Source organism: Schistocerca nitens, chromosome 1 (assembly GCF_023898315.1).
Source record: "Schistocerca nitens isolate TAMUIC-IGC-003100 chromosome 1, iqSchNite1.1, whole genome shotgun sequence".
Taxonomy (NCBI): domain Eukaryota; kingdom Metazoa; phylum Arthropoda; class Insecta; order Orthoptera; family Acrididae; genus Schistocerca; species Schistocerca nitens.
In genome coordinates this window covers 431705010-431720667 of record NC_064614.1, presented here as the reverse complement: position 1 = coordinate 431720667, position 15658 = coordinate 431705010, and the positions used below count along the sequence as shown (strand labels likewise).

At 40.6% G+C, this 15658-nt stretch overlaps 1 protein-coding gene across 3 annotated transcripts in view; it reads left to right on the top strand.

The window, feature by feature from the left end:
- The window catches only part of LOC126251001 (DDB1- and CUL4-associated factor 6-like), a 190042-nt gene that overhangs the window by 171024 nt on the left and 3360 nt on the right, over nt 1–15658 (top strand). The gene's annotated exons all lie outside the window — the stretch shown is intronic.

Below are 15658 nucleotides of genomic sequence, written 5' to 3'. Positions count from 1 at the left end.
TGGGTCAAAGCATCATGACGACCTGTGTAACACTTTGAAGTTCAGCCAGTTAGAAGAATTTTGGGCATAAAAAACCAGTCATTTCTGCCATTATTTAAAGTATTATTAGCACGTATATGCTTGATGTACCTTGTAGGGTAACACATAAAAAGAGAGAGAGACTAAGTTTCGAGATTAATTTTTCATTTTTTTTATATTTACATCAAATCTTCAGTAGATCACAAATTTTTAAATAGTGATGACAGGAAGTATAAATATCCTTCCAAAAAAAGTGTTAGGTGAATTAAGTCGTTTTGTGAGTGAGCCATCAAATTTTGGAAATGAGTGTTGGGTGCTACTTCTTCATGAGATTCGTCTGTAAAAAAGATGAGATTAAGATGAATAAAAAAGAACTAAATTGCAACTACAGCAGCAGTATCTGTAGGAACAGTATTAGCGATAAAAAATTACAGAAAACTGTTTATCTGAATATGAATCTTCTTCAGGTATTTCAGATATTTCTCCCTCTGATCCCTTCCAAAATTTGTTACTCATTCAACAAGTGACATATTTGTAGCAGAATTACAGCAAACTGCGAAAGCTAACGAGTACATGCACAAAACTAATGAGAACACTATCAAATACTGGCTCAGACACTTGCAACAGCTGGCATTACGTTTGTTACCACTTATTTTGAAATAATTCTAGAAATTGACAACAGAAGGCAGTACCTGTCAAGGGAAGGATAGTGAGACATCTATACATTGTTTCCATACAAAATGAGTCCAATTTTTGAATGATAGGTGGCCAAGTTATACTTGGGTATAGTCTTTTGAACACAGCATTGTAGCCTGAGTTATGCTCTGGCTTGGTTGCCAAAGTGTTAATAGCATTTAGGTGCACCTGACAGGAGCTTCAACACATGCTTGACAGGGAAGTATGTAAAACTAGATGTCTACGCACACATCACACAGTTCCCATAAATAGTGGGCCTCTGGTTTTTTGGTACGGAGGTAGTGCCTGATAGGCAATAACATACCAGATGTGTTCCATTGGGTTTAAATTGGACTAATTCGGTGGCCAAGACGTCACAGTGAATTCACTGTCATACTCCTCAAACCATTGCAGCACAATTCTGGTCTTCCGACGTTGTCTGTTGTCCTGCTGGTAGATGTCATCTTGTCGGGGAAGACATCTGATATGAACGGATAAAGTTGTTCTGCGATAATGTTCACATAGTCCATAACTGCTGCCACAGATCCCATGGAAGCCCAGGTGCATGTCCCCCATCGGTGTATGTTTTTTGCAGGCGTTCATTTGGATGGCAGTGTGTCCGGACGCAACCATCAACCCATTGTAACAAGTAATGTAGTTCATCTGACCAGGTGACAGGGTCCAATCTCAATGAGTCTGTGCCCACTGCAATCGTAATTGTTGATGTCGTTGGTCAACATGGAAACACATCAGAGACATTTGTTACGGAGACCCATGTCCAACAGTGTGTGCTATATGATGGCTCCAGAACACTTGTATCTGCACCAGCATTATACCTTGTCATCAGATCTGCTGCCAACCACTGCCTGTCGTGCTTTACAGAGGAAGCAAGCCTCCAGCCTATACTTTCTGTGATGAGGCGTGTATGTCCTACACCTTGTCGCTTATTTGTGGTGTCACCATCCTTCAGCCACTTTTCAGAGATGTTGATGACAGTAGTATGTGAACAGCCAACCAAGTTCGCAGTTTCTGAGAATTCTCAGTCATTGCAGGGTATCAGTCTGCCCTTTGTCACTGTTGCTTATTTCTGTATATTTATTCACTTGCAAATTGTGCCACTGCTAAAATATTTTCCCATTCATCTTTGTACTGCTTACATATTTTTCTTACGACATCACATGCCTGCAACAGCACCAAGCTGCATTTAATCTCATGGTGGACAGTGCACATAACTTTTTGGCTCATTAGTGTGAATCTTTTGCTGTAATTGCAATGCCATCTGTGTATGCACACATTGGACTGAATTTCATCATTATTGTACTTATTTGGTATATTGTTCACATCCTGTTATGCGGTGCTAAGTTAAATGGGGCTCTGGAGAGATGATCATTCTGTTTTACTCCAGCTGCCACTTAAGGAAAATTAAAGAATCCTTTTAAAAAAAGAGAAGCGGATGTTTGAACATAAAGAGCACAGATGGAAAGCCAGAAGTAAACAAAGAAAAGAAGTCTGAAAGGTGGAAGGAATATATAGCAGGACTGCATAAAGGAAAGAAACTTAAAAAAATATTATGGCAAGGAAGAGGCATTTGATGAATATAACATAAGTGATGCAATATTGCGGAAGAATTTGGCAGAGTACTATGATTACCAAAATCAAAACAAAGCACCTGGACTAGATGACTTTTCCTGAGAACTGTAGGATCCTTAGGAGAACAATTCTTCACTAAACTGTTCCACCTAGTATTCAGAATATATAAGATAGGTGAAACACCCCCCAGACTTCAAGAATACTGTAATAATCTCAGTACCAAAGAAACTAAGTTACATCTGCTGTGTCGTCAGTCCATTGCTTTAACAAGCCAAAATACACTCCTGGAAATTGAAATAAGAACACCGTGAATTCATTGTCCCAGGAAGGGGAAACTTTATTGACACATTCCTGGGGTCAGATACATCACATGATCACACTGACAGAACCACAGGCACATAGACACAGGCAACAGAGCATGCACAATGTCGGCACTAGTACAGTGTATATCCACCTTTCGCAGCAATGCAGGCTGCTATTCTCCCATGGAGACGATCGTAGAGATGCTGGATGTAGTCCTGTGGAACGGCTTGCCATGCGATTTCCACCTGGCGCCTCAGTTGGACCAGCGTTCGTGCTGGACGTGCAGACCGCGTGAGACGATGCTTCATCCAGTCCCAAACATGCTCAATGGGGGACAGATCCGGAGATCTTGCTGGCCAGGGTAGTTGACTTACACCTTCTAGAGCACGTTGGGTGGCACGGGATACATGCGGACGTGCATTGTCCTGTTGGAACAGCAAGTTCCCTTGCCGGTCTAGGAATGGTAGAACGATGGGTTCGATGACGGTTTGGATGTACCGTGCACTATTCAGTGTCCCCTCGATGATCACCAGTGGTGTACGGCCAGTGTAGGAGATCGCTCCCCACACCATGATGCCGGGTGTTGGCCCTGTGTGCCTCGGTCGTATGCAGTCCTGATTGTGGCGCTCACCTGCACGGCGCCAAACACGCATACGACCATCATTGGCACCAAGGCAGAAGCGACTCTCATCGCTGAAGACGACACGTCTCCATTCGTCCCTCCATTCACGCCTGTCGCGACACCACTGGAGGCGGGCTGCACGATGTTGGGGCGTGAGCGGAAGACGGCCTAACGGTGTGCGGGACCGTAGCCCAGCTTCATGGAGACGGTTGCGAATGGTCCTCGCCGATACCCCAGGAGCAACAGTGTCCCTAATTTGCTGGGAAGTGGCGGTGCGGTCCCCTACGGCACTGCGTAGGATCCTACGGTCTTGGCGTTCATCCGTGCGTCGCTGCGGTCCGGTCCCAGGTCGACGGGCACGTGCACCTTCCGCCGACCACTGGCGACAACATCGATGTACTGTGGAGACCTCACGCCCCACGTGTTGAGCAATTCGGCGGTACGTCCACCCGGCCTCCCGCATGCCCACTATACGCCCTCGCTCAAAGTCCGTCAACTGCACATACGGTTCACGTCCACGCTGTCGCGGCATGCTACCAGTGTTAAAGACTGCGATGGAGCTCCGTATGCCACGGCAAACTGGCTGACACTGACGGCGGCGGTGCACAAATGCTGCGCAGCTAGCGCCATTCGACGGCCAACACCGCGGTTCCTGGTGTGTCCGCTGTGCCGTGCGTGTGATCATTGCTTGTACAGCCCTCTCGCAGTGTCCGGAGCAAGTATGGTGGGTCTGACACACCGGTGTCAATGTGTTCTTTTTTCCATTTCCAGGAGTGTACTAACACAAAATATCTACAGAAGACTGGGACAGCTTATTGAAGCCAGCCCAGGGGGAGATAAGTTTGAGTTCCAAAGAAATGTAGGAAAATGCAAGGCAATACTGAACCTGTGACCTATCTCAGAAAATAGGTTGTAGAAGGTCAAATGCAAATTTATAACATTTGTAGGTGTAGACAAAACTTTTGACTACACTGACTGCAAGATACTATGTGAAATTCGAAAATCAGGGATAAAACCTAGGAAGCTTAAGGTTATCTATTACTTGTACAAAACCAGACGGCAATCATTAAAGTCAAAGGACATTAAAGGAAGGTAGTAATGGAGAACAGTGTGAGACTAGGTGGTTGCCTCACGCAGTTGAACTTGTACAAAGAAAAATCGAGAAAGAAAACTATGAATCAAGTTGGAAAATGAACTAAAATTCAGCCAGAGGAAATAGAAACTTTAAGGTTTGCTGACAACATTGTGATTATGTTAAAGATAGCAAAGGACTTGGAATAAAAGGGTAGTAAAAAGAGGCTATACAATGAACATCAATAAAAGTAAAAAAGGGTAATGAAATTATGTTAGGTGATACTAAAGGAATTACGAGGATGTGCTGAGAAGTAATGCCTGCAAATTTTTTATGTGAAAAGTTTTAAAGTGTTTTAAATAAAACAGATTTTATATGTAGTGTGTGTGCTTTTGGACATACATAATTAAGGCAAAGATGACCAATTGATCACTTCAGTGTGTATGCACACTACACTTCAACTCTTATGGGAATCAATGAAATGCCACAAGTAATGAGAATGGTCAAGGAGAACTACATCAGTAGTGTGTGGATAGGTTGAGAATTTGGATCTGGCGGGAGGCATGCTAGGGTAGTCCGTGCAGTTGCAGTGAACACTGTGTCTGGATGACACAGTGGTCTGCCTAGTGGGCTAGAGACCTGGGTTTGAATCCCGGTCTAGCACAAATTTTCAACATTCTCCATCGATTTAAATCAGTGCCCACTGGCAGGTAATGTCATTAATTCCTTTGTGTCTTAAAAGAAATTTTATTAACATTCTACATCTCAGTTCTTCGGGTCTACATATTTATTTCTCAACAGTCACCCTGGTGACAAACACATTTCTCCCCCATCGAGCGAGGTGGCACAGTGGTTAGCACACTGGACTTGCATTCGGGAGGACGACAGTTCAATCCCGCGTCTGGCCATCTGTGATTTTCCTAAATCACTTCAGGCAAATGCCGGGATGGTTCCTTTGAAAGGGCACGGCCGACTTCCTTCTCCGTCCTTCCCTAATCCAATGAGACCAATGACCTCGCTGTTTGGTCTCTTCCCCCAAAACAACCCAACCCAACATTTCTCCCAACGAGAGACCAGTTTGTTGATACTGTCACTGTAGGATGTTTCACATAATTTACTACCTCACCTCTGCTTCCACCGCTTAATCACTATCAAAGTGAGGTCCTCGAAGGTGTTCTTTCTTTTGGAAACAAATGAAAATTGACTGGGACCAAGTTGGGACTGTATAGAGGATTATCAATGAAAGTGAACCCAAAGCATCCGATTGTTGCAGATGTCGCAGCACTCGTGTGTGGTCTGACATTGTCATGCAGAAGGAGTGAGTGCTTCATATGTGGATAAAGACTTTGAATTTGTGCTTTCAGTTTTGTGAGGGTCTTGCAATACACCAGCATAGATACGTTACACATCATTACATCACATTCTACAATTCAGAGCTGTCTAGTGGCATAGGATTGCAACATTCATCAGTGAAGTGGAAAAGCTGACTGAGTAATTTGCGTCACATATTGTAATTTGGAGGTATTACTTTTCAGTATGCCCTCATAGATTAGAAAATGAGAGACAAAAAGCAGTAAGTGTATAGCAGTTTGGGAATCAAAATAACTAACAGTATCAGAAGTAAAGAGGATGTAAAATAAAGACAAGCAATAAGGGTCATTCCATGACAAGTGGCCTAAGGGTCCCCACTCGACCATCTCCAATTTTGATGAAATTTTTACAGGATGTACATATAGACCTTACATGAAGCACTGCCAAATTACAGCTTCATAAGTAGTATGGTGGGGCCACTAGCCACCTTTCCGTAAAGGCTTGTTTCTTGACATGGCGACTGAAATGAATAAATGATCAACTTTGTTTTACCATTGTTCAGTATCTAAGGGACCTCTTGTGGTGAAACTTCATGATCCTGTTCAACGTTTTGGGTACAATATCTTATCTGTAAAACAAAAGGTCAAACTATGGCAAATTCATCGTGGTGTGCTATCAAAGTGGCTCATAAATCTTGTCGTACCAAATTTTGACTATACTTTATTGCATTGTATCTGCTGAAAGAATAACTTTCTGAAACTGATACTTTAGTTATCTGCAACCTGTCAGCGTGTCATAAAGCTCTGCAAGTGGTATCTAGATTACTCAAATCATAACTGAGTTATCTGAGCTCACCTTGTGTGATCAGAAAAAGTTGTTTTTATTTTGGAGGCGGGCCAGTTTAGTGTCAACAAAGTTTAGTGTCAACAATGGAGTTTGGTAACATGCTTCAACAATCAGTCTGAAGCATACTGCTGTGTAGTGAAGAGTGTCCAGATGTTGTGTTTGCCTCTTTAAATGATGTAAAGTGTGTTGTCATTACTGGATAAACATCTTTTTTCGGTTAGTAAAAATTATTTCTAGGTACGGGGTGACTCTTTAGGAATGTTTATCAGGTTATTTAATTTTTTTCTGTTGTATTCTCAAGGAAGTTCCCATTATTTATGATTGTTTAATATTTTTCAGTTGGAAATATACACCACTTCTACTTTATCTAATATTGTAACAAATGGCAATTGGAAGCATAAATTTAATTGTAGTGTAATGGATATCAATAAGGTTTCAGTACCATGTGTCATTGGCCATGCAGATAATTCTGCATGTCATCTGAAAACATACACACAGCTACAAGGCTTCATTCCAATCAAAGAATTTTCAGTAGAACAACAGGAATTAATAAACCAAAGAAGTGAGATAAGTCTTACTAAATGCACAAATATGCTTTCATCACAAAGCAATACTTGCGGACAGATATGACTTTCTACAGAGATCTTGTTGTAATCCTTTTGGTGCAAAGAACCATTCTGTTAGAAAGGGTTTACGGGTTGTCACTGTGGAAACAGCAAAACAATTGCAAGCCATGACTAAGAGCAATGTGAAACCTGGTCAGAAGATCTGTCCAACTTGCAGAAAACAATTTTTAGCAAAGAAAGCAGAATAATCACAATCACCTTCAAACCAGTCTGAAGATGAAGCATATCCAGAAGTATCAGTCGATTCAAGTCTAACTGCTTTTGGGGTCTCCTCTCTAAAATTTCAGAGTGTATCAAAAAGGGATGCAAAATGAAAAACAAACGAAGCTCAAGAGGCAGTTGCGAATAACATTGCTGCTGCTGGAGGATTCGCCCCAAAAGATCTTCAAACACCTAGTACAAGCAAGACCTGTCCTAATTGTGAAGATTATAAGCAGATGATTAAAATATTGAAAGATAAGTTGCAATTGTCGAGGCAGCCCCAAAAATTGCAGAAACTGGACTATAAAAGAGACAATGCAAAAATTTGGTGTTTCAGAGAGGTGGTAAAAGCAACTAGGAAGTTACAAACAGAAAATGGTGTATTAGCTCTGCCAAAGAACATTCCAGATGGCATAAAAGAAAGAGTGGTAACATTTTTTCAGAATGAGGAATTTAGCCAAATTTGTCCACATAAAAAGGAGTGTGTATCAATCAGAATAGAAGGAAAGAAAGTTTTGACTCAAAAATACCTTCTTCTGAATAATTTGAAAGACATGTTTGCTGCATATCGACTTCAGCATGGGTCTGAAATTGAATTTTCCAAATTTTGCGAATTGAGGCCAAAATGGTGCATCATTGTGGGTGCTGCAGGAACCCACTCAGTCTGTGTTTGCACTTTACGCCAAAATGTGAAACTGATGCTTGCAAGCACTCCAATTAAAGAAAATTATAAGAGTCTGATTCACTAAAACAGTGTGTGATTTGGAATCCAAAGACTGCATGCCTCATCGCCTTGAAATCTGCCTGGGAAAAGAACTACAGTAACAGATTTTAGAAAGTAGTTTTGAAGACAGTGATCCAGAAGATACCACTGAGTTCAAACAGTGGGTGCACACTGATAGACATACATTAGAAACCAAGCAGATAACCACTGAGGATTTTATTGAAGATCTGATTCCAAAAAATGACAAACTTTTCACTCATCATTATGTTGCAAAGCACCAGAGCAAGCACCTAAAATGCATAAAAGAAAGCTGTAAGCTAACTGAACTGATCATATTAAGGGACTTTGCTGAAAATTATTCCTTCATTGTCCAGGATGCAGCTCAAGGTGTTCACTGGAATAACAGCCAAGCAACTTTACACCCATTTGTTGTGCACTTCAGAAATAACTTGGACATCAGCAGCATCAGCTACTGTATAATAAGCGACAGCCTGAAACATGATGCAATAGCTGTACATGCTTTTATAGTAAAATTAATAGAAGATCTAAAGTGAAACTTCCTGGCAGATTAAAACTGTCTGCCCGACCGAGACTCGAACTTGGGACCTTTGCCTTTCGCGGGCAAGTGCTCTACCATCTGAGCTACCGAAGCACGACTCACGCCCGGTCCTCACAGCTTTACTTCTGCCAGTATCTCAGATGGTAGAGCACTTGCCCGCGGAATGCAAAGGTCCCGAGTTCGAGTCTCGGTCGGGCACACAGTTTTAATCTGCCAGGAAGTTTCATATCAGCGCACACTCCGCTGCAGAGTGAAAATCTCATTCTGGAAGATCTAAAGTGTTTCCTTGGAATAATCACACACATTTACTACTTGAGTGATGGGTCAGCAGCGCAGTACAAAAACTTTAAAAATTTTCTGAATCTCTGCCACCATCAAAATGACTGGAATCTCAGCTGAATGGAACTTTTTTGCTACAGGCCATGGAAAATTTCCATGTGATGGGAATTTGACGAACTGTAAAGTGCCTGGCTAAAAGAGCAAGCCTTCAAAGACCAACTGAGGACCAGATTTTGACACCAACTGATTTGTTTAAATACTGTACAAAGAATATCAGAGGAATCCAGTTAATTTTTGTTTCAAAAGAAGAAATTGAAACATTAAAAACTGAGCAGGAAGCAAGGTTCAAAAATGGCTGCACAGTATCAGGTACAAGAGAGAATCACCATTTTGTGCCATTAAATGAAAATCAAGTTTGTATTAGAAGAGTATCCAATGATACAATTTTTTTTTGTGGCGAATGTTGACCAAAGTCAAGCAACAGTTCCATTCAGAAATATTACAGCCTTAAAACCAGGCCAATAAATTGCCTACATTGCCTGTATGATGGAAACTGATGGATTGGTAATGTGTCCGAAGTTTCAGAAGAACAAAATTATGTTTTAGCCAGTTTCGTGCACCCCAGTGGACCTCCACATTCATTCTATTGACCAGCTAGGCAGGATGCTTGTTGGATTCCAAACCAACACATTATTTCTGTAATTCCAGCTCCATCAGCAACAAGAATGGGCTGGCATTATAACTTGTTAGAATCAACTGTGATCGCTATTTGTAAAAAAATTCAGAAAATGAATTAATAAGAACTGAAATATTTGGCTTGGGAACCATAAAGAGTATGACTGGTACCTGTATTTTTTAATGTAATTGCAGAGCTTTATGACATGCTGGCAGGTTGCAAAGAACTAAAGTATTAGCTTCAGAAAGTTACTCTTTCAGTAGACACAAGGCAATAAATTATAATCAAAATTGGGTACGACAAGATTTATGAGCCACTTTGAGAGCACACTATGATGAATTTACCATAGTTTGACCTTTTGTACCAAAACTAAGCTGTTGTGCCCAAAAAGTTGAACAGGATCACAAAGTTTCAGCACAAAAGGTCTCTTAGATACTGAACAATGGTAAAACAAAGTTGAGCATTTGTTCATTTCAGTTGCGATGTTAAAAAACGAGTCTTTACGAAAAGGTGGCTAATGGCCCTACTATACTACCTATGAAGCTGTAATTTGGCAGTGTTCCATGTAAGGTCTGTATGTATATCCTATAAAAATTTCATCAAAATTGGAGATGATCGAGTGGGGAGCTTGTCTAAATTTAGGCCACTTGACATGGAATGACCCAATAACAAGGAAGCCTGTTTCGATGGTGTACGTGGGGAGTGAAGAGTTGTGTGGAAGTTAAATATGGAGGACAAACAGAACCAACAGCAAGAGAACAAAAGCTTTTGAAATGTGTTGTGAAAGAAGAATGCTGAACATTAACTAGAGGGACCAGATATCAGTGAACAGGTATTGAATCAAATCAAGGAGCAGATAGTTTTGTTATAATTTGACAACAAAAGTCATGATCTGTTCTTTTAATATCATCCCTCCATTGCTTATACTCTGCATAGCACTTTCCAGGATCATGTTTTTCGTGTTTTAGTTTCTACACATTACTTTCTGTTCTGTGTACTCGTCTCATCCATTTTTACCCTGTTCTCATGTTGCATACATATTACAGTGTGTTTCAAAGGGCTGTTATTCCTACAACACTGTAATAATGTCCAGAAAGTCATTGATACAATTCCCTGTTCAACCATCCAGAGTTATGTTTCCTTTGCTTTCCTACAGTTTCTTAAGGCAAATGCCAGAATTTTTTTAAGGCATTGCAGAATAGCTGATTAATAATGTTCTTTTTTATTCCCACAGGCTCACAGAACATATCACATTAGTTTTTTTTTGCAATTATAGTTGTTGATCTTATTGTTTGAGGTGACATCTTATGCATAGTCATTCGCAAAATCTTTTTCTTGCCAAGAAAGTTTCAGCAATAATCCTACCTTATAACCAAAGTCTTATGAATTATCAAATTATACATATAATTTCTGCAATTTAATAGCACGCTATAGAAACCCGTAAATCTGCACTGTTTTCACTTAAATGAGATCAACAATTTGAAGTCAAAACAGTTTTTTCTGATTAATAGCAATAATAATGACGATGATGATCCAAAAGGAGAATGAAATGTAATCTGGAAAATTTTGGGTCCAAATTATACTGAAGAAGGAAGAAAGAGCCTAAGGGAAAATAAAGAAATTCATAAGTGTACCAACATATTTTTGGATATGAAAAAACTCATGATACAATTCTGTGAATACATTATAAGAATATAACCAACCAGTTTAACTAGAAAGTTTGTAGGATTCTGTGAAATTTGCAGTAAAACTAAAATTAAAATGATAAAATGAATTGTGGCAGTAAAAAAGATTGAAGGAGGCAGGAATAACACAACAGGTCAGTTTTATGATAAGAAAAACTCAAGAAGGCTAGAACACCTTTGCTTGGTAAGCAGAAAATACCCATTCTGAGAGAATGAAACTTACACTATTCAGCCAGAACATTATGACCACTGACCTACTATCGATATAAACCCATCCAGGTGATAGCAGCTTCACCTGGTGAGGAATGACTGCTGGTCAGTCACACGCATAGTGTATGTAGTATCAGTGAGCATACTGTCTGTGTGTAGAATGGGGAAGATGCACAATCTATCTAAGTTTGACCGAGGGCAGATTATGATGGCCCAGAGATTTGGCATGAGCATTTTGGAAACTGAGCGTCTTCTGGAGTGTTCAAGGAATGCTGTGGTGAGTGTCTTTAACACGTGGTAAAACTGAGGTGAAACCACACCAGGCATTGTGAGGTTGGGCGGCCAACTCTAATTGCAGAAACAGGGCGGCATAGGCTGGGCAGAGTGGCAAAACAAGCAAACTTTAGTGCTGGGCAGAGTACAAGTGTGTCTGAATACAGAAATGAGCATGTGACCATTGGCACTGGACATTGGCACAGTGGCAGAGCTTTGCATGGTCTGGTGAATTCTGATACCTTCTTGATCATGCCGACGGGAGTGAGTGAATCTGTCATCTTCCAATGGAACAGCTTCTTGACATTTGTACTGCAGGATGGAGACAAGATCCATTATGTCCTGGGGAATATTCACATGGGCATCCATGCACCCAGTGGAATTCTTGCAAGACGCCGTGATGGCCAAGCAGTGTCATATACTGGTTGCAAGCCATGTACACCCCTTCAAGGCCATAATGTTTCCCGATGGCAGTGGCATTTTTCAACAATATAATGCACCATGTCACGACACCATGCATTTGATGGAGTTGTTCAAGGAACACAGCCGGCCGAAGTGGTCGTGCGGTTAAAGGCGCTGCAGTCTGGAACCGCAAGACCGCTACGGTTGCAGGTTCGAATCCTGCCTCGGGCATGGATGTTTGTGATGTCCTTAGGTTAGTTAGGTTTAACTAGTTCTAAGTTCTAGGGGACTAATGACCTCAGCAGTTGAGTCCCATAGTGCTCAGAGCCAAGGAACACAGTGGCAAGTTCCAACTGATGTACTGGCCCCCCAACTCACCAGATCTGAACCTGATCAAACACAACTGGAATATGATTGAACGTGGCATCACAGCTCATCTACCGTCCCCGGATTTACAGGAATTTAGTGACTTGTATGTGCAGTGTGGTGCCAACTCCCTCCAGTGACCTAGCAAGGCCCAACACATCACTGTTGCTATCTGTGCTAAAAGTCAACATAATTTACCCCATGGGAAACTGCCTTATACACTCGAATCCCTCACAGTTGCAGTAATCCTTAGAAGTCTCCCCTGGGAAAGGTGAGTGCTAGTTGTTCCTCACTGCAGTGATAATACTGTTTTTCACTTGTGCAATTCCTTATTTGTCGTCAACAATACACCTATCCAACCATGTGTCATAAGGTAATGAGTCATTACTTTTCTTTCTACTTTGACTGATTTCTTTTTCATGTGCATAGTATTCATCTTTTACCTCACCAAATTCTAAACTTTTTTCTACAGTATTTTTCATAAACTATGTAAACAGGAAGTAGGTCAGTAGTTAGCAGAAAGCAAGAAGTAAGTGTAAGGACTAAGAGGAGTTTAAAAGAGTTAAAGATGATTCACACATTTTAAGAACTAGTGATAAAGAGAGTAGTTACAAGAAGCAACTGAGGGGAACATTAGTTGCAAAGAACTTCAGAGAGAGAGAGATTGATTACAGGGGGACAACAGAGTTCAAAAAGTAGTCTGTAACTCTACAAATCTTAAAATTTCAAAAATATTCTATGCCTTCTGTGCACAGTTTAAGGATACAAATGTAATAAAATACTGCATTTCCAGTGACTTTTCTCTGTTCACGCACTGTTGTTTCCAAAATGTCATTAATGAAGCACGCAAACAAAATGAAATTTACAACAAATCAAAGTAAGAACCTTAATGATTAAATTTACAGAATGTTGTTGTTGTTGTGGTCTTCAGTCCTGAGACTGGTTTGATGCAGCTCTCCATGCTACTCTATCCTGTGCAAGCTTCTTCATCTCCCAGTACCTACTGCAACCTACATCCTTCTGAATCTGCTTAGTGTATTCATCTCTTGGTCTCCCTCTACGATTTTTACCCTCCATGCTGCCCTCCAATACTAAATTGGTGATCCCTTGATGCCTCAGAACATGTCCTACCAACCGATCCCTTCTTCTGGTCAAGTTGTGGCACAAACTTCTCTTCTCCCCAATCCTATTCAATACTTCCTCATTAGTTATGTGATCTACCCATCTAATCTTCAGCATTGTTCTGTAGCACCACATTTCGAAAGCTTCTATTGTCTTCTTGTCCAAACTATTTATTATCCATGTTTTGCTTCCATACATGGCTACACTCCATACAAATACTTTCAGAAATGACTTCCTGACACTTAAATCTATACTCGATGTTAACAAATTTCTCTTCTTCAGAAACGCTTTCCTTGCCATTGCCAGTCTACATATTATATCCTCTCTACTTAGACCATCATCAGTTATTTTGCTCCCCAAATAGCAAAACTCCTTTACTACTTTAAGTGTCTCATTTCCTAATCTAATTCCCTCAGCATTACCCGACTTAATTCGACTACATTCCATTATCCTCGTTTTGCTTTTGTTGATGTTCATCTTATATCCTCCTTTCAAGACACTGTCCATTCCGTTCAACTGCTCTTCCAAGTCCTTTGCTGTCTCTGACAGAATTACAATGTCATCGGCGAACCTCAAAGTTTTTATTTCTTCTCCATGGATTTTAATACCTACTCCCGAATTTTTCTTTTGTTTCCTTTACTGCTTGCTCAATGTACAGATTGAACACATCGGGGAGAGGCTACAACCCTGTCTCACTCCCTTCCCAACCACTGCTTTCCTTTCACGTCCCTCGACTCTTATAACTGCCATCTGGTTTCTGTACAAATTGTAAATAGCCTTTCGCTCCCTGTATTTTACCCCTGCCACCTTTAGAATTTGAAAGAGAGTATTCCAGTCAACATTGTCAAAAGCTTTCTCTGAGTCTACAAATGCTAAAAACGTAGGTTTGCCTTTCCTTAATCTTTCTTCTGAGATAAGTCGTAAGCTCAGTATTGCCTCACGTGTTCCAGTGTTTCTACGGAATCCAAACTGATCTTCTCCGAGGTTGGCTTCTACTAGTTTTTCCATTCGTCTGTAAAGAATTCGTGTTAGTATTTTGCAGCTGTGACTTATTAAACTGATAGTTCGGTAATTTTCACACCTGTCAACACCTGCTTTCTTTGGGATTGGAATTATTATATTCTTCTTGAAGTCTGAGGGTATTTCACCTGTTTCATACATCTTGCTCACCAGATGGTAGAGTTTTGTCAGGACTGGCTCTCCCAAGGCCGTTAGTAGTTCCAATGGAATGTTGTCTACTCCGGGGGCCTTGTTTCGACTCAGGTCTTTCAGTGCTCTGTCAAACTCTTCACGCAGTATCGTATCTCCCATTTCATCTTCATCTACATCCTCTTCCATTTCCATAATATTGTCCTCAAGTACATCGCCCTTGTATAGACCCTTTATATACTCCTTCCACCTTTCTGCTTTCCCTTCTTTGCTTAGAACTGGGTTTCCATCTGAGCTCTTGATATTCATACAAGTCGTTCTCTTATCTCCAAAGGTCTCTTTAATTTTCCTGTAGGCAGTATCTATCTTACCCCTAGTGAGATAAGCCTCTACATCCTTACATTTGCCCTCTAGCCATCCCTGCTTAGCCATTTTGCACTTCCTGTCGATCTCATTTTTGAGATGTTTGTATTCCTTATTTACAGAATGATACTTCGCAATTATGTCATCTTCAAATTATTATATACAGCTTTATCAAAGAAAGTTGAACATTCCCCACAAGTGGTGAACAGAGCATGAAAAATCACTTATTACTTAGCATATAAGAGTACCTTTTGATAGAATTACAAATTAAGTGGCTTCACCATGAACGTGTCATGTCATGAAGTTGTAACCCATATGTGATTCTGTGCATGCATGAAAAGATGAACCGAAGGGAACTAGGCGTGTTGTAAATTTAGAAGTGAGCATGACATTGATATTGTATGGAATGACATTTGTCATCCACATCAGTATGGAGAACATAACTGTTTTTTGATTGTTGATACGATGCTGGAACACAGCTACAAATGTGCTGTTGTATTTTCTCAAAAGTAGGTGGTGACTGCAATGGTGTGGATTGTATGCACATAACACATCACATCTTTGATATTAAATAAAATGTTTGTTT